This window comes from Temnothorax longispinosus, chromosome 9, assembly GCF_030848805.1.
Source record: "Temnothorax longispinosus isolate EJ_2023e chromosome 9, Tlon_JGU_v1, whole genome shotgun sequence".
NCBI classification, from domain to species: Eukaryota; Metazoa; Arthropoda; class Insecta; order Hymenoptera; family Formicidae; genus Temnothorax; species Temnothorax longispinosus.
In genome coordinates, this window is record NC_092366.1 from 15,430,056 (window position 1) to 15,453,625 (window position 23,570).

General features: G+C 41.2%; 1 long non-coding RNA gene across 3 annotated transcripts in view; it reads left to right on the forward strand.

Moving 5' to 3' along the window:
• LOC139818571 (uncharacterized) overlaps positions 1–23,570 on the forward strand; it is a 187,820-nt gene that overhangs the window by 91,034 nt on the left and 73,216 nt on the right. For all 3 annotated transcript variants that reach the window (XR_011733447.1, XR_011733445.1, XR_011733446.1), the window contains one exon: positions 2,606–2,682. This is a non-coding gene — a long non-coding RNA (uncharacterized lncRNA). The remainder of the gene's footprint in view (positions 1–2,605; positions 2,683–23,570) is intronic.

The window sequence follows — 23,570 nt, forward strand, 5'->3', positions numbered from 1 at the left end:
CGCGTTCGGATCGTCCTCTCGAGGGGGGTCCCCCGCGCCGCCCGCGCGATCGTCTCAATTCTCCGCTCGACGCGGCTTTATACGCGGCGTTAGATATCCACGGAGATCCGATGGAAACTCTACGCCCAGACAATACGCTCAGCCGATTTAATTAGGATAAGAATCGCTCGGATCGGATATACACCGGCGCACAATGGGGTGTACCGGGGATGGGCGGGTGGGGAAAACGGAGCCACGCTTCTGATGTATGTATATCGTGGCTCGCCTCCAAGAAACATGATACAGCATCGGTCGCGGTGGGGCCCGGGGGATGGATTTGTGGGCTACGGCAGTGTCCAAAAATACCGCAAGCTTCGGCAAAAAGTAACGATCGGGAGCGTGAGGGAGGGAGGACGTAATACCGCGGGCGCCACGTGCTAATTATGTAAAAATATGATGCGGTTCGTCGGCTCGCGACGCAGCCGCCGGCTTTTATGCGTGGCCGGATCTTTTCGTGCCAGTCGATAATTTGGCACGGGCCAAGCTGAGCCAACCATTGTTCGTTGCGTAACCTTGATTTTGTATTAAATTTAATGCAAGTATATCATGAGGTATGTCTAATAAATACGCTGGTTTGTTTGAATATGTTTCTTAATTGTATATATTAGTGCCTTGTGCCGGGTACTCACTAGGCCCTGCGCCCTGCAACGTGCAACGCAACGGTTGCTGCAACTAGTGAGTACGTCTTATTTCAACAAACCCATTGTGAAAAAATTGTAGCAACCGTTGCGTTGCACGTTGCAGGGCCTATTGAGTACCCGGCATTAGAGATTGAATGTAGAGCAACAAGACAGGAAATAATCAATGCTGAAGTAGTTTTTGGTCGAGAAGACTTCGTTGTTTTTCTTCTACATCGAGAAAATTGACTAACATAATCCTCGCGTGTCGCGGATAGATAGTCTTCGTAGGGAACGTCTCCATTGGGAACGCAACTGTCGGCGGACTATTTACTTGTGACGATTACGTGCGTCTAATTTCATAATTGCGGTTAATGCGAGATTAAAATTGAGATGTGCCTGCGCGCCCGCGAAATTAATACGTCTCGCTAGGTGTAATGTAATTGAGCGTCGGTGACTGTTTTCTGTACATCGCGTGCAGAATTTTTTTTTAATGCTCTTCAGAGTATGGGTATCTCTCAATTCCGACCGCCAAGATTTTATCCCGTTCAAGTAAGTTTTGTGAAGATCAGTCCATTTGGTTTAATTAATTCTCCGTTCTTTAATTATAAAGCGAAGATATTTTTTGAATTAAATGTGCGCCACTGATTATTTGAATTACGTTAACGAATTAATTAGCTTTGATTTTATTATGGAAGAAATTGTCCAACGCGACCGCCGACATTGCGTTACGTATTCAAAAAGGATTCACTTGAACTCTGCGAAGGTTAATATCATGCGGGAACAAAGATACCGGGCTTGACGTAGCATGCAGGTGCGCAATGTCGCATATGCGTGTCATACATTTTTTAGAAGCTTGGCACAGGGTTGACTGCGTAACATCGGAAAGATTCGGTTCTTGATATTAATGCTCGCAGTAACTTTTCCGAAAGAACGGTTAGGAAGTTGCACGAATTTATGGCACAAGATCGATGGAATATCCGGTGAGCGTTATAATTTATCTATCCAAATTTCCCATGATGGACACGAGACAGCCAAAGATTTAATGATACATAAAAGTGGACTATATATGTATAAAGAATACTCCAGTTGTACTTATTTTATTGGTCTATTTAATATTTTAATATTTTGTGTAAATAAGCGGCTTTATCTTTTTTTTCTTTTTATTATAATAATTTATTTTACAGTAATATTCAAATTTGAAATCGAACGAATCTTTCGTTTTGCCGAGTTCCTCTACTACATCAGTATTCTTCTTGCATTTCTTCGGTGTGCACTCGTACAGTTTTTCTTTTGCGAAGAGGGGCAATACGAGCGGCGTGTCGCGCTTGGCGCATCGTTTTGGCGTAGTACGAGTGCATCTGCGTCGATGCAACCGCGCGATAAAAAGCGGTCGTCCGAGAGCGCGATATATAAAAGGAACTTTTTGCTGTAGCTGCTGTCTCTTTCACCGCCCCCTCCTCTTCCTCTTTCTGTGTGCTTGTGTGTTTTTTTTATTGTTGTTGGCCAGCAATAAATAATATTTCGCAGGTGCATCTAGACGATACGGCGCCTGTAATGCGTGGATCGTCGCGCAGATAAAAGTCAGCGCGCGCGATGCACTGTTCTATGTACTTACTTTGGTGTGCGATAAATCACTCGATAAATTATTTGAAAGCCCCGCCATGCGTCCGTCGGCGAGAAACGCGAAACGGTAAAGCGATGGTAGAGCGAGACCGAGAAAGAGAAAATTGTTTCTTTTGTCTTCGCATTTTATGTCCGTTAATTGTTGCGTTCAACGTATAACCGTTCTATTGGGACTAGTATGCAATAATTGCAATCTTTCGTTAGCAATTTCGCTCTTTAAGTACACGAGTTTTTGACTTGTGTTGCATTAATAGTTACTTAAGTATGCGAGATCGTTCGTATTCAATTTTATTTCTAATTGAGCGAATTTATTTTTTTTGCAGCATCCATATCCCTCGGAAGACCAGAAAAAACAGTTGGCACAGGACACGGGGTTGACGATTCTTCAAGTTAACAACTGGTGAGTGCATTATTTCTTATACACGATATAACTATTTTACCGCGCGTAAAATAGTTATAATTTTCAGGTACTAAAATTGCATATCATAAAAGAGAACTTCATGAGAAAATCGACTTTTAAAATTTAATACGCGACTCTTTTAATTGTTGATTATTATTTCCAATTTTAATGTGTTGAATTTTTGATTATCATTTCCAATTTTAATATGTGTGTGGTTGAAAAAAATTCATTAAATATAAAATGCGCTGCACAGAATGGAAATAAATCATTCAAAAATTTGGTATATATTTCATTCTAAACATTTGTCATGAAAAATATGCGATAATCGAGGAATTTTATAGGGTGTATTCAGACTTTTGCGTGTTCGCAAGTGTAAACAAATTTATCTCTCGGCCATGATCGAGTCTTCCCAAGCGACGACGATCGAAAGCTCGCTCGCTCGCTCTGCATGCGTGCCAAGCGAGAAACTTTTTCTAGACCGGCGGGCATGAGAGCGCGGCGAACGGGCGTCGAATCATACGGCACGTCGCACGTGTCATATGCGAATTCCAGACACCCTGAAATTACGCCCGTACATCAAACGGAACGAGGCGTGCACGACCGGGGCTCGGCACACCAGCGATTGCACGTTGACGTTGCAACAAGCTGATTATTTCAGCGCGCCAATCACGCGAGTACAAACGGCGCGGTAGGCGTAGTATGCGTGTCAGCGAGTCAAACGGGCGGGCTGATTTCCGTAATTTGTGTTTTTCCATGACCTCAAGGAAGCGCTGATTGCAACTGTAGTTCCCTGACTTCGATTTAATTCGCTCTGACACACGTGCGTCATCGATATTCACGGTTTTGCTCGTTGCACTGCGACGCTTACGTAATCTCGACGAACGAATTTTGTATTCGTGAGATTTTCAGGATCGTTATCGTATTTTGATACAGAAAAAAAGAATTCTATAAAATATTGCAAGAATTAAATAATATGTTAGTCAGTTGTGTTTCGCATGTATTAAAAGACTGCTGTTTATAAATTGGAAAGATAGAAGCATGAGAGAGATAAAGGAAGAGTAAATGAGATCATATTATGTATATGATCTGAGCGAGCAGTTTCATAACATAAGGTTAAAAATATAGAAGTATGTATAAATATAAAATATAGAACGTATGTATGAAGAAGACGTTAATTGTCGTTTGCTCTTAAGTTCGAGGAGTTATAAAATCAACCGTTATTAAGAATAGGATTAACCGAGGGGATTAACACTAAATTCCGCGTCATACTTAAGAAGTTATGGCGGAGAGATCGTTCCGTCCTCGATAAAGCGAAATTTATTCCGGATCGTTATGATGTTGAAAACATTTTGCCTCGATCACATCATCATTGACCGGAAATATCGGGTTACGTAACTTTACATCATAATGCATCGCAGTAATCCTCATATTTTGCCATACAATTCATTTGTTCGTATTCGCGGTACATAATGCTTCTTCTCTAGCGTGTTTTATCGCGTTGGATGTACATTGATGCGTTAGAGATCCTTTATTACGCTCTATGAGAATATTAGATCGTCGCTGCTTCGCTGCACAAAAATTCGCTTTTTGCTAATATTTGACGTATATAATCTTGTACTTTTTATGTCATGGCCAACACATTACTGATTATACTATCATTTTCGCAGGGCCAAGTATCTATGCATTTATATCTATAATTGTATACGTTTGTTCATTCGTGCTCGTGGAAGTATTTGCGCTATCACAGACGAATTCTTTCGTTAGCGATTAATATTCTTTGTATTATTTTCTTCATGTGAGATATTTCGATAAAATATCAAAACTTATTTTCCAAAACGCCATTCACATCGTATTAGATTTGCTATGTGAGTATTGTAAAAGGCATTTTCATTTGGGTTGAACGAATTTGTTTGCTCTCAATTATTACACACATTATAATGAATGTACTGTTGCTCTGGTTGGGTCATGCTCCAATAATATAAATGCATCTTAACAATATCGAACTAGGAAACAGCGTAATATTGGCGCACCACACGGATGTAATGTAGCGTTTAAAATAATATCTCACTCGCGCTGGTCGCGCAGTCTTGTAGCCATAGAATTGAAGAGCTTCTAAAACGTTTATGCGCCGCGTTCGCTTTACGCACCTTTAATCTTAGCGCGAAGAGTACCGTACTGGATATTATACTAGTCGCTGTTACATAGCAACTTTACGATTTTCGTATCTGGATCGTTAGTCGCAACCTCGCCAATCTCTTCCTTAGTCGTTTTCGCAATTTCCTGTTTGTTACGAAATTTTCTTTCGCTCCGAGATATCTTCACTCTTTTTTCTTTTTTGTGCTTTCTACTATAATGACTAACATACCGGTAGACACAGTATTTGAGTCGGTTGCAATTGCCCGATAGTAACCAGGTACTGATTCGCGATTCTATCTTTATTCCCGTTATCTCGCAAGTATTCTCGCTAGTTATCTCGATTTTTGCGAGGGCAATAACTTGTTGCGGAAATGTTTCACGTTCCTACGACCCGGTAGGTAGACTCATCCACATTCGAAGACATTTCGTGAAGACATCATCGCAGTCGTCGCAGGTGCGACCGATAAGTTGCGGCACGATTGTACTGGCGATTACGTTAACGGTCGGGACGCATATTTACGGCCCGCAAATCGTTTACCATTAACGTAGGCAATTCGCAGATAACCGTAGTGGATACAAACGAGACACGTTGATTACGAAACGTTTGCACAGACAGTTAAAAATGATGAGTTGAAAAAAAAGACAAGTGCGCGAGAGATTGCTACGAGATAATATACGCTAACGCTTTACGGCCGTTTTTTGGTACATTCGCAATTTACGAAGGAAACAGTTTTGGTGTATACGAATTTACCAGGAATGTAGTCTGCGAGATATTTAAAAATTATATCTTTAATGACGGTAATCAATAAATTGTTGCGTGATTATTATGCGTCACAATAATAAATTTAAGTCCTACTTTACGTAGAATTTGATCAGACATTGTCAACCTTGCATCGCCTTACAATGTTATTTAACATCCAAGCTAATTATTATGAGCACAGAAATTGTTAGTCCATTTATCATAATAGAATAATTCTCTTCTTAAGTCCTTATTTTACATTGTATAACGATTATTTCTCGACCAAGTTCCAAGCAATTGTGATATTTCCAATGCTCGTAAATTAATACACGGTACAAAGTGTAGTTTAAATATCTGCGATTTGTTATTTAAAAGGAGAGAAACGGCAGATATAATTTTAGAGATATGACGATCTCTATGTTTAGGTCATTATTTTCTTATATCGAATTGTTTTTGGTAAACTTACAAAGCAATCGCACGTTATTTTTGAAGTTGATAAATGATTCCACAGAACGTATGTAAATTTAGGATCGAGTTACCCGCTAGGTGCAAAAAATGGTGTAGCGCTCTCCGCCGCGAAGCTGCATTTTATATTCCAAGGATTTCTCCAATTTCTCTCTTTCGCGATGACAATCGCTTTTCAATAAAGTTTCCCCGGATATTTTCGGAACTCGTAAATTATTAGACAGCCAACCGCATTACTTCGAGGACAGGTTTTCGTGAACACGATCGTCGTCGCGACCGTTAATTCCCTACGATCCGGTATTAGCCGGAAAGGGTTAAGACGACGTTAGAGCCGTCCTGTGAAAGCTTAGTCCTTTCTGTCCCGCGGGGAGAGAGACAGAGAGAGAAATCCCCCGTTTCTTCGAGTTGATCCACCTCACCCTATCCTCCCGCCGCCCTTTCTCCCAACGAGGAATGGGCTGGGTCTTGCACCCCCAATCTCGCCATCTTGATAGATGTTTCCGCGTGGCACCTGCGCCGGCATCCGAATTACTGCGGGCCCTGTTTACCGTGATATTTAAACGACGTAGTCGCGTCACAACCCGGCCCCTTCGCTCTCGCATCCTCTCCTCTCCTCTCCTCTCCTCTTTCCCTCCTCTCGTGGATGAAATCGTGTCGCGCCGCAGTAATCTCTTTGGCTAACTTTAGCGGCAGCGAAGATCGAAATAATCCAGGTTGCCGTCGTTCCACGGGGATGAATCGGGCGAACGTGCATGCTCGACGTATCGTCGGAACCGGCAGAGGGTGTTCGGGATGCAGGGAAAGGTGAGACCGCTCGCGGCCGGATATAAAATGCGAAACGAATTGCATCGGTACACGGCGGAATATGCGCGACGCGTCTTCTTCACTTTTCTTTCCATCATTCTTTCCCGTTTTTTTTCGTTCTTCTTTCCTCTTTCTGTTGCGCCGCGACGCCATGGAGACGTGGCTGGTTGGCTCGCGGCGCGTATAAATAAAATCGTCGCGACATTCGCAAGCGTCTCGCGTTGGCTTACAGCGAGGCGGGAATGGGGAGGACGGAGGATTACGGTAATTGAGCACAAATCAAGTTTAAGGAGGACCCACCGGTAGCGATCCACGAAGTTGACGCTCGCGATGCCTTCGCGCAGCCAACCGCGCGGCGCGTCGTTTATATTTATTTCCATCGCGTTTCTGGACGCGCCCACGCAAAGCCGCGGTAATTACCGAGTCGCTGCGCTTCGTCGTCGCGCGAACGGTGCTAATTGCATCGTCGACGATCGGAAAAGTGGGGTGAAGCTGGAACATTTGGCAAGAGCTCGTTGTTTACATTCGGTATTTTTCAACGTGTCAGCATTCCTCGGATGTTTCTGCTGAAATTTACGTCAGAAAATACATTTTTCTATAAATTCGCTGCGTGAGTGAAAGCAATTTTTAATTTATTTTTAAATTAATTAGTAGCGTGTTATGAACGATGTCCATGAGTATACGATCGCTTTTTCTTTTTTCCGAATTTCAGATTAAGGTATCATTTTGTGCAGTACAATAAAAATAAAGCACAAGATATTTTTCTTAAACAAAAATGATATTTTCTATATATTTTCTGTACATATCGAGATTTCGAGAGAGAGTTTTGATCACATATCGTTCCTTGCAGTACTCTCTTCAGCTTCCAAATTCTCTGTCTAAGGGCAAAGCTTTAAATGGTTTCAAACGGTTGTTCGATCTTCATCTTCCTCCGCGTATTGGTCTTCTTTTACAGGGGGGAAGACCGTCTCGACCGAAAAACGGAACAGAGAAGGTGAAAGCAAACTTCATTCGCGTTTTTGCATAGCGAGACGAAAGTGCGCGTCGTGATATACGATTTGCATTGGTGAGCAGGAGCAGGTATATAAGGGTGCGGGGACGTAAGCGGAGCTTACGAGGCTTGCACTTGCACCCGAGAAGTGCATACGAGCGAGCCCACGGCAATTTCTTCGCGGCGCGATAAGTTTTGTGATATATTTCGCCGGAGGAAACTCATGTTTCCGTAATGCAATTAGAGCGTGGCCATTGCCCCCGTGCCTCGCAACGCGTCGGCCGGACAAGGAGCAGAGCGCACCTACGACCACGATGACTATGAGAATGGTGGCGACGGCGGCTCAGAAATGGCTGCTCTAATTAGAATACGCTGGACAAATGAAATAATTCGTAAATAAAATAGCCGAGAAACGTCTACGTGCATCGAGAAGACCGACCATTCCCTCGGGGCGCTTTCTCTCGTTCTCTCTCTCTCGTTCTCGCTCCCTTCGTCCACAATTTTCCGTCACATATATCAGCCTGGACAGTAGTTAGAACCGTTGCCAGCTTGTTTTACTGTGTGCAGCCCTCCGCGGCTTGTACACAAGCGTGCGCATACCTCTACCTAACGCGCGTCTGAAAATCGCACGTACATTGCAGGAATCAGCGTAGGGAAGAAATCACTCGCGTGCGTGGTGCGTGCGAGAATGTGCGAACGATTACGTATTTAGAAGTGCAGGGAGATGAACGGTTGAGAATAACATGGAAGGGATCTCTTGAAATTGTAAAATTAACAGGTAGATGTTGCAATAAAAAATTACTATGCTGCATTAGCACGATTGTAAACCGTATTCAAACTCGACAATTGCTCATCCAGGAATGGGCCATCTTCTTATTTGAAAGCTAAATAACTTTATCCTCCTGTTTGAGAACCATCATCCGCAAAACCATCGTTCTTCGTGTCGCACACTAATGTTCACGTGCATCATTTCAGCAGCGTACGAGCGGCGCAAATGTGTGCTAATATTCTCGCTAATTTAACCGCTCTCTCCCCACTTGGTGGTGGTATCTTGCTAATAAAGCAGAGGTTATTTATCGGCTCTCGCCCACCTCGCGCATCCTCCTCCGACCGCGGTGGCTCTGGGCTGGCATGGCATTGCACCTAGGCCGTTTATTTCGTAGCCGCTACTCGCGGAATCTCGACGACATTTTTCTTTCGCGCGGTATACACCGCTGTATGCCGCAAACGGTAGCCCACGATTCACCCCGTTTAATCCGCGGTCGAAATAATTTCATCCCCCGCGCCGTTTGTCTCGTCGGCGCTTCCTCCGCCGACGCCGCGGCAGTGTATGAGTTTTTCTCTATACGCACAGTATATATACCGCGCGAGATACGTCGTAATTTAGGTTGCTTAAGTCACGGATTAAATAATTTTATCACTAGGGTCATTTATTCTCTCAATGTATATCTCGCGCATTATATCAACGCGGCGCGGCGCGCAACGAAATATGTCTTCTTGCACAGCGTAAACAGTCGCCTTTATTTCTCGCGATGAAGATCGTGTTGACATCCGTTGAAAATCGTATTTCTTCGTACTACTTCTTCGTACGGATTAATTACAGTCTCCGAATCTGTCGGCAATTTCTGAATCTGTCCATGTTGTGATAAGCGGTTTCCTGCGCGCGTTGAAATAATTCCACCGTCTTGAGAGCATTCTGGTTCCACTTTTGTTTCTCCACGACCCGGTTCTTCGTTACATACGGTGTCCCGACGCCGATTTACTCTATTTAAAACCAGAGGTCGAAATAATTTTATCACTTACAGCTGCACCGGCGCCGCGCAACTCGCAGTATCTTGAGAGGGTTTCGATGTTAACGGAGACGAAGAGCGATTTCGTCTAAGCCTCCAAGACGACGCTTAATCACCGGACAAAATTTACCGCTTCGTGGTTACTTAGGGAAAGAAAAAAGACTCTGACACACTCGCGTACGAGATGAATAATAAAACATACATTCCGGTGATGTCGAGAATCTCGTTGAAATTGTCATCTTAATTTATATTTATGTAGGATTTATGATACAATTAATACGATCTTATTATTATACTTTATTGAATGAATAATACATAATAATTGTTTTCTGTATATCGTTTTCTGTATAGGGAAGATCTAGTACCGACTGACTTTTCTTGACGGCAAAAAGAAAAAGAACTTTTTCTACGAAGTGTAGCTACTCGGCGATACTCTCTCTCGGTTTTTTTTTTGTCTTCACCATACGATCGTTAACATCATAACTGTACGTCGCGGGGGTAATTTAGATCGTTGTAAAACCACGAGTAATCTACGACATCCCCTTCGTATGTCGTATGCATGTGTATACGCATTCGGCTGTAACCGACTTGCTAACGAGACATTTCGTTTTACAAAATCGTCCGAGACCCGGGAGCCACGCGAATGGGGCCGTAAATCCCCGCGACCGGATGTTAATATCCCTCCGGCCCTCTCTTCCCCGCGTGCTCCCTTACCCCGGTGCGGGCCGCCCCACCTTCGGTCCCGTGTTCTGCAAATATTGTTGCACCGGCGTGGATGTCACAGTTTTAAAGGCAATGGCCGTTAAACGTCACTCCCGTTGCTCCGGACCGGACCTAATCTCGCGCCGCGTATTCCACGAAAACACCATGACTCGTTTTGTAAACGGCCTTTGCCAGCGCGACTGAACGATGGGCGATAAATCATTGGCACGCGTAAAGGTGGTAACGCGTTTCGTCATGGCGGTAAATAATCCGCGCGGATCGAGAATGCCGCGTGGCACGCGAGACAACGGCATCGCGCATATAAGATGGTATAAAATTGATTTATCATTAATATTAACGAGCTTACAATGTGCCTCGTCTCGCCGCGGCCGGTATAAATTCCGTCGCGATAGAATTTGAATCGTGTTCATCGATGTTTTCACGATGGAAGCAGCTTTTTCCGGATTTAATTACGTCATGAAGATTGTAGGAAAATAGTTCCTGCGATCGTTTTTTTTTTCTATTCTTGATCTTTACATAATCATCGAGAGTATCCGGGAATGAGAATAAGCTGTATCGTTTGCATTTCAAGCAAGCAACTTCGCATTCGGAATCAGCTATATTCAGTTTCACTGCAGATCGTTCGATTACCTGTAGGATAGAGAATGGGAGCGACTTCCCCGCAAATGAGATTGTCGAGGAAGAAAGCACGCTATTATGGGAAACGGGGATGGACTCGCCGTCTTACGTATTCAGTAACGGCGCGATAATTTAACAGTAGATTTCGAATCTCAAATCTGCGACGATCCCTGCTCGTTGTGAAAAGAATAATCGAACGGTAATGAAAAATTTGCATTTAATTCAATTAATTAAAAAGAAAAAAAAAGATATACTTTTATAGCGCATATTCGTTGTAATTCTCTGAAGGTTTTTGAATGATATGATATGCATAAATTTATCAAGAAAAATTATAAAGAAGTTTATATATGTGTATCTATATAAATCTTTTTATTCAAAATTATATCAGAAACTGTATTCCGAATTTGTCATTGAGGAAAATGGATTGTTTCATATAATCCGCTCGAAATCGAAAGATTCGGTATTCTGTCAATGTACTGCTATAGCTAATTGGAGAATCATTATCGCTCGATCTGGCTCGAGCTATTGAAAGACGCGTTTCTCGAAGAATTTTAAGAATGTTTCTGCGTTCCAACGTGACCACGACGGTACTCGATGTGAATCAAGATCCATGCCGGGCAGACTCGTTTGCGCGCAGCGAGGGCAGGTGACATCAAGAACTGTAAGTCACATGAGTATGCGGTGTCGCCGGTGTAGCTCGTATCGCGTCGTTCCATCACTTCGCGGTGCCTTCTTATAGAGTCGGTACGCCTTATACGGTTGCGCACTCAGGATTTCCAGCCTGATTGAGTGTAAGCTCCCCGTATCGTTTATTCTCCGGAATTTCGAAAACTGCCTACTGACTGCATAGTCAATGCACGATAAAAAAAAAAGCTATTATTTAAATTACCAATTATTACATCGGTAAAATTTAATTGGACGTTTTATAGATTTTCGTAAAACGATGCGTATGATATATTATAGTATGATTTTAGAGATGCGATATATCTTATTGTAGAATTACAGTAATTTGATCTGCTGCAATAACAAAACTTGGCGTGCTCATTTCATGCTCGCTGGCTGACTTCGTCAAATGATCTCGTTTAGTCATCCTCGTGCCACGTATCCGCCCCCTCGACGTCTCTCATCAACCCCGCCGAAGGCTCGGAAAGTCCCCTCAATGCGGTGGTACTACCACCATCGCCTCCTGTAGCTAGCAGGAAACCCTCTGGGGGCCTTGGGGTGGGCAGGAGTCGGATATCTAATTAGCGGGGGCTGATCGGTAATTACTACGATTAATCAATCCGTTTTCCATTTGTGCGCGCCGCGCGCGCGCTGCCGGTCTGAGAAGGAGAACAAATTGAAAGCAAGAACGGGATAGGCATATCGTAATAGTCGACGAGGAAGGGAGAAATAGGTCCCGGTTAGAACCTCCGGCGGAAAGGGGTACCAGGATCGTGAGAGAGAAAAGGGATGCGGTTGCGGCGGAGCGAACTTGTTCCACGATTCCGTAACCATGGTAGTTTTGAGATTGGGATTGTCGGCCTTCTGGTCAATTAAATTTCCACAATAGAACTACGTTCATAGATCTAGTTTGAATATTACGTCATTTCTTAACATTTCCAAATTTTCCCTAATAGAGTGTATCGGCTATAGAAATACTGTACGACCTGTTAACATATTCGATTCTTCAGAGAAAATTAATGGACAATATCGAGTGCCTCTCATTGTTAGATATATTCGTTTGTCGAGATCTATATTTACGTTTTTATATATATAGAAAGATATTTTATGATTTTGTGAATGATATAATTAGATTAGATGTCTTCTTTGCTATTATCTTTGAAATATCCGGTGACAATGAATGTGTGTGCTATGATTTGTGTTAAACTGATTTCGCAATCGACATGAATCGTACACGATACGATCGACGCGCTTGTAAAATGGAAAAAGAGAGATGGACGGGGGAAAAGGGAAAGCTACAGAGGATCAGTAGCTTTACGAGATTGACCGGGTCAAATGCATATGTTTCGACCCACTCGACAAACTTTTATTGCATTAGACTCCGCACGTGCATCTGCCTTGCTACTCTTGCTCTCTTTCTCTCTCTTTCTCCCCTCTCTCTCTCTCTCTCTCTCTCTCTCTCTCCCTCTTTCTTTAGTTCTGTTCATTTTATGTTTATTGAGAACCAGCGTTATCACTGGCGTAGACAGGAAAGATACTTTCGGTTGTGTTGCTTGTTTATATACTTGGTTATTATTGCGAACGAGGTCATGGGACTGAAGACAAGAAAAGTGTGTAGAAAGCACTGTTTTTAAAAAGATTTAAAAATGAACAGAAGAATATATCCAGATATAAGAATATAAAACTTGTACAAAAAAATTAGAGTCATAACAATTGAAATAGAAAATGTTATAAAAGTTATGTAATCAAATAAGTCTGTTAACGAATGAAGTAAAAAGTGATTTGGTACATTGATGGAACTTAAGTAATAATTATCATAAGAAACTACAACACATATTGAAAAAATAGATTTTAAAAATATTCTAACGATATTAATATTTCAACGAAGCAGTCTTGAAAGATTATAGCATTGAAGGATTAGCTCAATATATAAGAAAGATCATTATGATGTTACGGCACTCGATGTAGAATCCTATTAGGAACAGTACGCTAATGTTGCACAGGGGTGTTGAGGCATATGGAACAAAATCGCTTGATGCCATTAGCTTCGACTTTGTAAATAGTTTTCGCTCGAAGAATAACAACGCCGGCACGACGCGGAACTGAGGGGTTGTAACCCTAAACCCTCGCGCTCGCCATTCTCTGTGAGCGTCGACATAGTAAAGAATGCCCTCGTATGGAAGGAGTCGATTGTGATCGATCATCGGGGATTGCTCTCTTTAGACCCTTTCACGAAAGGGTTAGAGCTCACCGCATCGAAGGGAAACGGGCTGCCCCGTTATTTGTTTTGCGCGAGAAGATTATCGCGTTATTACGCCCAGCGAGTCAAGGGTCCCGAAGATCACCCTAGCCTTGAAGACACGCAAACACTTGGCTTCTCGAATTACATTCCAGGATTGGGAGACGACATGCCATTTCATGTTGTTTAATCTCCCGATTTACGAAATCGAGACATTTCCTTAGCAATTCTAAGTAGAATCAAATTATTAACATTAATTGACCAAATTTGCGCAAATTGTAAAAGCGCGCGCGTGCTTAATTCAAATACGCATTAAAATTAACATTAAAAATTAATAAAATTTTAGCATTTTAAAGAATTAATTCAAATTTATTTATTTTAAAAATAACTTTCTACAAGAATATATATCTAATGATGATGACAAAATTGTTGCGAAGTTTCGCTTGAAGATGCGTAAAATGAAGTATATAAAGATGCAGGAAACGATTTCGCGTAATCATTATAGTTGCAATAATGTCTGTAAGCGATAAAGTTCTATCGTTATTTTATTGTTTTGGCAAAAGGCAAAAGATAGCCAAAGATGAACTCGAAGCTTGAGCGGGCACGTGGAGACGATGGATCGGAAAGATGGAAGTGACTGTAGTTATATAAGAGATGGTGGAGCTGAAGGAGATAGACCGGTCGCCTCGGAGGCTTACAGAAGAGCCGTTGAACAGGGACAATGCTTTCATCATTGCCGCTCTTTCTTTCATTCCCTATGCCAAAAGTGGACCGCTCTATCTCTCTCTTTCTCTCTCGCTCTCTCTCTTTGTCTTTTCTTTTTACGCTTTTTTTGGCCGCAAAGGATCCATTGTCGTCGAGTTGTAGGTGGGTACCGTCAGCCGGTAGGTATCAATGTCTCTACGCGGCAAGGGTTGGGGGATGGATGGGTTTTATAAAAGTCCCTTCTTCTTTTCCGCTTCCTCTCGCTCTGTACGCTTCTTCCTCGCTGCGTTGTCTGCATTCTCTCGGTACCGCGTCTTTAAAAGACAAAAATGGTTTTTTCTGTCCTACTCGACCGCGATTAGTATTGGTTTTTTTAAATAAAATTATTTAAGCGCGCGGATAAACTGTGGTAAATGATTAAATGTTCACTTATGAAAGAGATTACTTAAATTTCATTTCAAATCTTATTACATTTAAATTTATAATATTAATCGATATAAAGTTAATTCATATATCGTTGAACTTTTTTTTTATCCTTTTCAATAATATTTATGGATATATATTCTCTCTTTGTGACGTTGCGGTGGGAATTTCCATTGCTCGAGCAAATCCTCCATTTTCATCTCATGTCCCCGAGGATGAAGACATCTTTCGGAGTATTACCTCGCGATTGTAGGATGATTGTCGTCTGGGAGCCCCGCGGGAGGCCGCCAGATGTTTCGCGGCGACCCAATCAGACGACCCCCGAAGCAGTGCGCGACAATCAACCATCAAACAATCTGTCACCCTCCGGAACAGTCCGGTTGCTTGGATGATCATGAGCCAAAACACATACAACCCTTCGGTTCTTTAGTCTTTTCATGGAGCGAATGCAAGTGAGCATATGTTTTCACGGCCGGTTTGATTATTTTGCGTGTTATCATGCGTGTGGTAAAAGTGGGTGGCTTTTTATTGTTCGTTTTATATCGTACATTTAGCACATTTATTTTTAATTTATTTAATATATTGCTAGACATAACGTGTCGTAATATATGCCATAATAAGTGTTACATATTTGCATATATTTAATTAAAGTCGGTTCTAATGTCCGTAATGTCGTTTGTCGTAATGTTTTCTGATAATTTTATTATCTTTATTATTATTATGAAATTAGTATTTTCTGGAAGAATTATTTTTGGAATATCTGTAATTGAAACAAAAACTTTTTTTTTATTTTATTTGTTTTTGGAAAAACTGGTAATCGATATCACTGTCGCTTCCACGAGTTTATCAATGCAGGTAGGCAACGATTGTTTTAAGATTCGTAAAGTCCCGTTGTTCGGATCGTCAAGAAATTGGAAAACAGCACGCGCATTATTACGGGATCAAAAGAGAATGGAAGCTCAGTGTCTCTTGGCGTTTCAGCCGCTATAAAGGACAACATAGACAGGATCTCCTGGTTAAGGACGCACCTCGTGGTATCTCGCACGGAAGGAAGCAAAAGGCGTTCACGGGGTTACAGCGTGCCTTAGGTCCTTGCTACGCCATTCGGAAGCTCGTTTGATGGCCCGTGTAACCGTTATTGTCTCTAGACAGCACCTCGTATCGTTACTGCAGCGCTTCTATGGCATCATTGACCACACATCCGATAACGACAGAACCGAGAAATTGTTAAAATCCACCACGCTGCTCCTCGCTAACGTCTATCCTTCCTTCGTTATTTATTCTTGTGTACCTGCTTGCACACATTTCGAGTTTACTTTCATCCTGTCTTAGTTCATCCCTTCGTTCTTTTCTTTTCTTGGGTTCAGAAACGAGGAAGACGCTGGCTAACGTCGTAGAGAAAACGGCGGAGGCGGAACGTAGTAACTAAGTTTTTATTGGGCAGTATATTACGCGGACCGGCGATGGCTTCCGTCTCGCCAGCGTCTAAGTTAAGCGGATAACCGTATATTTCCGAAGGAGGATCACACGCCCAGCACCTGCGTTCCAATACTTAAAGGTGTCTCTCCTTCCACCTCATCTTTTTCTCTCACCGTTCTTGATAACTTCGTTCTGCCGGTTAACCGCGTCTCTGTAGTATCTTTTATTAAAAGTTTCATTATTCTGAAAATTCCTATACATTATTAGTTCGTACGCATATTTAGATTGATTTGTATTTTTTTACTTTCAATACTTTTTATTTAGAGAACGATTTAATATAGAAAACAATAGCTTATTTATTACATTCATTGTCATAAAGAACTAAAGAAAGCATATTGTTCAGAAAGGTTATCAACTTTTTCAATTTACGTATTCCACCGTTCAAATAATGTAATCGGTCTTCTTTTTTCGGGAACTTTAGTCTCTTTATCTTTAATTAATCATACTCCTTCTTCCAAAACCCCTCCCCTTTAACCGGATTGTACTATATTAAATTTATAATAGTTTTCACTTCCCGCGCGATGTTAAAGCTTGTATCCCTCTTACCGGGAAGCAATTTACGCTAATTACAAACGCTGCCTAATTATATATCCGACCTATCCTTCCTTCAGCCCCAAATCTCTTGGCGCTCCTCCCTTCGCACCTTTCACTTTAACATTTACTGAATTCGCAAGGAAAAGCCCTCTTCGTTACGGCAAAGGCATAGAAACGTCATTTATAATGTATAAAATATGTTTATAATTGACCTCAACGTTTTATAAGAATCGAGATGAATCTTTGTTATGAAGATTGCAAATCTATTCGAGCGTAGCCTAAAATACTCACTGAGCGATTTAGCTTTCTGCTTTAGATTTTCTTAAATGTTTGCTTTGCGGTGGTTTATGCTGAAGAATATCTTTTTAAATATTTTTTTCCGCTAATTTGAAGGAAATTGCACAAATTTCCTTCATTGTTTAAAATGTATTATTATTCATTTCAAAACTATTGACAAATATTTTCAATTATTTACGGTTGACATCGATAAAACGTACTTACTCATTCATGCTTCCGGAAACTGTGTTATACAGTTATTGTGAGACGTGATTGTTAATTGTTAATATAGTTTAAATACGGCTATTCTCTAAAATTGTGATTTTGTACTTGTCTGGTAAAATCTAGTTGATTTTTAATCGCGAAAGCAATATAGTTACAATAAGCACACCAACAAAGCAATATAGCAATATAATAAGCACATCAATAAGTAACCAACAAAGATAACCAAAGGATTTCTGGTCTCGCGGGATTTTGCATATTCTCCCGAATCTGAAAATATTCGCATGCAAAGTCTTTTTGGCGTCGAGGGAAGTTTCGAGGGAAGCGGAGGGCGGCAACCGGGGGGCCGGCCCGTTTATAATAAAGCGCAATATCCGAGGATTTCCTTAAGTTGCATATTCAATGATTTCCTCGGAGACTTTGGTCGTTCGTCGTAGTGGTACGAGGGGAGAAACAGAGAGAGGTAGGGCAGGAGAGGCTGTATATCGAGGGAGCAACGTAAAATTGGAATCGTTAAAACGAGCCGGGCACATATACTCTGATGTTCAAAATATAACAACTTTTATTTTTTATATATATTGGTACAAAATAATTACAAACTGAAAAACGATTTATTTGTATCTAATACGGATTTATTGCAACGCGAATGAAAATTTAAGTGTCGAAAAATGTATTTAAAAAAGTTTTATTTTGATACAATAGGAATTTTTACTTCTGTATTATTATTATTATTAGAAGAATGAAACTTTCAATAAGAAGAGAAATGAAAGAAACGATCCGAAGCGGGGCTTAATGTATCTACTGCATATCTCTTGTAAGTTTCATCGTGACGATAGATGTCCGTCATAATTCGTCAGTTGAATGACAATCCGGAGCAACTTATTCGACCCTTTAGGTACACAGATTGCCACGCACTGTTTGACGCAGTGTGTATTGCCGTGGGTGGCACCGGAACTTCAATTCAGCGTGGCAGCGGCCGACTACATGATAAATATTGTTTAGCCTTGTCCGACGTGAGTCGGTAAGTGAAGCCGGGGTTCGTCGCGGCTGATGGTGTTGGACCGGGTGAGTGATGTCCAGGCGCGCGCCTCCCGTCAACGGGATAGGTCGGCGCGAAGGAGAATGATGATGACATAATGACGTCGCAGTGGGCGAGCAATGGCTGACATCCGCCACCGAATATTCTAAATCACTTGCTTGCGCTTGTCCTCGTTATCATCATCGTCATCGTCGGCATCGTCGTCGACGTCGTCTTCGTCGTCTTCGTCGTCGTCGTCGTCGTCGTCGTCGTCGTCGTCGTCGTCGTCGTCGTCCTCATCATCGTCGTCGTTGTCGTCGCCGTCGCCGTGCGCGTTGTTCTCCTTGTCACCAGTGTTGTTCGCGTGCTTGTCACCGTCATTCGTGTTTACAAGCCTCCAGCACCCGTTGCCTGTCCATCTCTTTGTTACCGAAATTCAGCCTCCGAAGCATCAGTGAATGGATAGTTACAGGATGTTCATTATCAGAGCCGCGGAATGTAATGACGGAAGCGTAACGATGATTACATTGCGCTGCGCTGCGTGCCCGTGGTCTATCGAATGATAATTTCGCGTGGCAACCGCGAGCTTGTATGAATCACGTTTGAAACAATAAATTAATCAGCCTCTTTATCACAATCTCATGAGCGAGTGTGCGATATGATTTTCTGTATTAAATTAACGGATATTGTTGTTTAACGCGGCATTGAAAGAAAATGTTATTACTTGGATGTGATTTGGCAACCTCACGCGGCTTCACACAATATACTCGTTTCAGTGTACTCATCTTTAAACATGTAGAAACCTTCGGTAACCACGTAGCCCGTTAGCGACGATGACGCGGTACTATCGACTAGAGCCGTTTAAAGGCGCCAATACGGTTCACGGTGGTGAAGAATAAGGGCACTCCCCTGGCGCCCCCTTCTTACAACGCTTTATTTCTTCTACTACGGCGACCGGAGGTACAGTTACCGGTGCAAAACGTGGGAGGCCGTATCGTGGAAACCCTCCCTTATTCGACGAAGGCTGGTGGATGAGGGAGAAAGAATGCTGGGGTCTATGAAAAATGATGACGCGGCGCTTGTAAAAGAAATGAAATCGGGCCCGCCGAGAAAAAAGAAAGTGAAGTTTGCCGGTGGGGTTGAAAATCGAAGGGTAGCGACGAAAGCAGGATGGATTCAGGGGTTGCCGGCGGGGGAGGGGGGAGAAGAGGGAGCTAATTCCAAGTGTCAGGAATAATAGTGTGCATTATCGAAGTGACGAGGATTATCGAGAGATTGTCGCATGTCGTTTTCAAGTTTATTCGATGATCGACTTCTGCTATATATTTTTAATAATCGACTGACAATGAGAGAAAGCGAATTTCTTATATTTACAGTTTTTTTAATAAGAAAGTTTAGCATTAAGAAATGATTATCAATAGAGATAAAACGCTTTTTATTAATTTATCATGAATCTCGTATCAATTAATTTTAATATTTGTTTCTTTTATTTAATTTTTTATTTGTGATACAATTGAAAGTCTCTTCTGAAAGTAATAATGCAATTTTTATTTTTTCTTATTTGTAACATTGTACACTGTGTATGTTGTGTATATATATATAGAGTTTCATAGGTCATTCATTTTCTCTAAAACGATCGACAAACCCTACGAACGGCCAGTAATCGGCCTACGTGGACTCGTAAACACTACAGGCTGCAGCCATAATCCAAACCTTTACAGTTGACCAGAAACTAACACGAAGACATCGAAGCAGTCCTTTAGGTCAGGTGGCCGGTGTTCCGATTCTCACGAGAGTAGTTTAAAAGCTCCTTCGTGATGTCATCAGACTTTAACAACAAATTCTGTAGTCTCTCTCTCTCTCTCTCTTTCTTCCTCTTTAAGTCAGTTCTCTTCACGTTTGTTTTTTGCCAAAAGAAGTTACATAATACAATAGAACACGTTAAGAATATTTTGCATAGCTTTTTATTATTATAATTGACGCGTATGGCTATCCTTCTCTGAGAACGTTTCGTGCGCGCAAGGAATTTATTCTGATTCGAGTTTTGGATTTTAATCGAATTCATTTCCTTTTGTATCTTCCGTATTGAGCCCACTTTTTCGGTCTGCCCTTGCCTTCGTTTGCGATGATACTTAACATAACAATGAGAACGAGAAAGCATGTGGAAGCGTGAGGAAAAGTAGACGGGATAGTTGAGCGCGTGCGGCGATGCGCATTTTGACAAATCGCTTCGTTCCTCGTCTTCTTCGTTGCCGAGACCCTTTTTTGATCTCCTGGCGGGGCTGCACGTCTAATTCTCCGGAATGTTTTCGGCCTGACGTCTCGCTGGGTCTCAGCTTGCCTCCATCCACAACGGATAGTTTTCTCCTCTTCTCGCATTTTAGTCTATGCGTCATGCTTTTTCGAATCTCTTTATATCGAATTTATCAACGCTTCACGGAATACGGATATCTCTATGACATCCTCTCTATTGTATGGCTTATTTCCGTTGAAGAAAAATATCAGTATTGTACTCATATGCGCATGCACATATATTATATTTATATCAAGCAATAAATTAAATACATTCTTTATTAAAAACAAATTTGTGTTATAAAAAGCAAAATATTGAAAAATATTGAAAAATATTAAATTATATTTTTATAATGGTATAGTTATTTTTATAATGGTATAGTTATAATTTAATAGCAAATTATTTTATTAAAAATTTTTTACCGGGTATGCTAAAGTTTTAGTTAGCAAAAAATACATTGAACGGCTAAATGAACATGACCCAGAAAGAGCCTGTCGTCTCCCCATTTTCATTTCCCGTAGCAATAGTTCATTAAAAAGGTGTTTTAGGGGCAATTCCATGAGCTATTAGATAGCTTCTATCACTCCTCCGGGTGCCATTTTCTTTCTCCCTTACCATCATCCTGGCCGCGAGGATCCCTGCCTGCGGGAGCATGGATTCAACATGGACATTACTCTGGTTACGGGATCGGCCAGTTTTACAGATCCGAGAAAAAAAAGAATCCGAGAAAATGTCGTTCTAAAGATCATTACCTTTCCAAGATTTTTAAGATTTACGTGTTTCAATAAAGTTTTACAGTTAGTATTTAAAAGAGATTAATGATAATTATATGAAACAAGAAAAGAAAATATGTATATTCAAAAAGAGAAAGAGAAGAATGGCATTAAGCGAATAACAAGTTTATACAATAAAATGGAAATTTATAAACGTCAACAATAAAAAAAAAATGAAATGGTGAAAAATAGATAAGAACATGTTACGATGAAATTATCGAATTTTTATTAAATGGTCGAGTAGTCTCAGTCGAGTAGTAATAAAGTTTTACAGTTAGTTAGTATTTAAAAGAAATGAAATTTTAATGATAATTATATGAAGTAAGAAAAGAAAATACATATATTCAGAAAGACAGAGAAGATGGTATTAAGCAAATAACAAATTTATATTATAAAATGGACATTTTAACGTTACTAAATAAAAGGATGGAAAATATGACATGTTTAATCTGAATAAAATTATCAAATTTTTATTGAATGGCCGAGTAGAGTCTCTGTTACTGTTAGATTTTAACGTAGCTTAAAATTCTAAAGCAGAATATGAAGCAAACTTTTTAAACAAGAAACGAAAGAATCGTTGTTGAGAAGTGGCAGAAGGAGCACGGCGTGTCCGAGTTGATAAAACCTTCTCGAAAGACGAAGGCGAGGGTTCAACGGAACAGCACCATTTATCACGCGGTGGAACCAGGTGTAGAGAAAAGAGAGGTCGATATGAACGAAGGAAGCGAGTGAAGTAATAAACTCACGAAAGAGCGGTCTGGAAGAATCGGAAAGAATGAAGTTCTTTTTGCCAACTTTTACAATAGCTCGAATATCTCTTGCGTGAAAAATACGAAGTATTAATAAATATAACGTTGCGAATTAATATATCTACAAACATATCTTATTAGTTTAATTAAATACAGCTGATATAATATTATAGAATATAGAATATAAGGACACATTTTTTGTCTGACGTTTTTGAAATTAATGAAGCACGTCCCAGTGCTGTCAATATTTTCAAACCGTTTTCTTTTCTTTTCCTCGCACAGTGTTTTGGAGCGCTACTTAAGGAATATCCTAAAACGCGGTGCGAAGCGGGTGTATGATAGTATAACGAGGCGATTACGCGAGCCATGGTATCCCTAGGGCCCTCCTTTGAGGAGGGTCTGCAGGATTCTGCCTGAGCCGCACGAGGAAGTCGCCCCAGGGTAATAACGCGTCATCTCCGGAAGAGGCGTTCGCGTAATTATACGGTAGCTAGCGGCCACCTCTCCTCCTTGGCTTCTCGTCTGCTCGCCTCCGCTAAACCGTAAACTCGTTGGTCCTGTAGGCTACCGGTCTTCCGTATAATATGCCCTATTTCTCATAACGTAATAATGGTGCGAGAATCCGAGGCAGGTCGCCATAATTCTTTCAATTTCTAACTTTCCACGGATTCGCAGCTTCTCTACGATATGAGGTGTACATATTAATTTGCGCGAACCAGTCATTTTCATGACTATGTATATTCGATTATTCAATAATGTTAGCTATAAATTATGAGACATTTGAAATATTCATGTAGTCGTGTCGCCTGTTATCAAGTACTATATAAACTACAGCACTTTTACAGAATCGTTATATAAAGTAGGAGAAGTTTGTAGCATAATAATAGCTCTGTACCGAGAAGATAGCTTGATTTGTGATAGCCTTTATTTATGTAAGAAGGGACAAGATAGTCTAGACTAAACAGATGCATAAATTTCATTTTTTTTTTCTAAATTGGCACTCACGATGAATCAAGTTAATTGTCCGCCACTTAGGCGCACTTTTGAACTTAGTTGCGATTATACAGAGAGCTCGTTTTAGTGCGGTCGCGCATCTCCAGGAAATATCCAAGCAGTTCGACCTTGTGCGTCGAGTAGACTTCGACGTTTTCCGCTCACCTCGGGCATTTCATTATTACATTTAGCGGACGTAACAGAATAATGCGGCTATTCGTCTTTCTCGCAAAATCGACTCGCACGGAGCCGGCT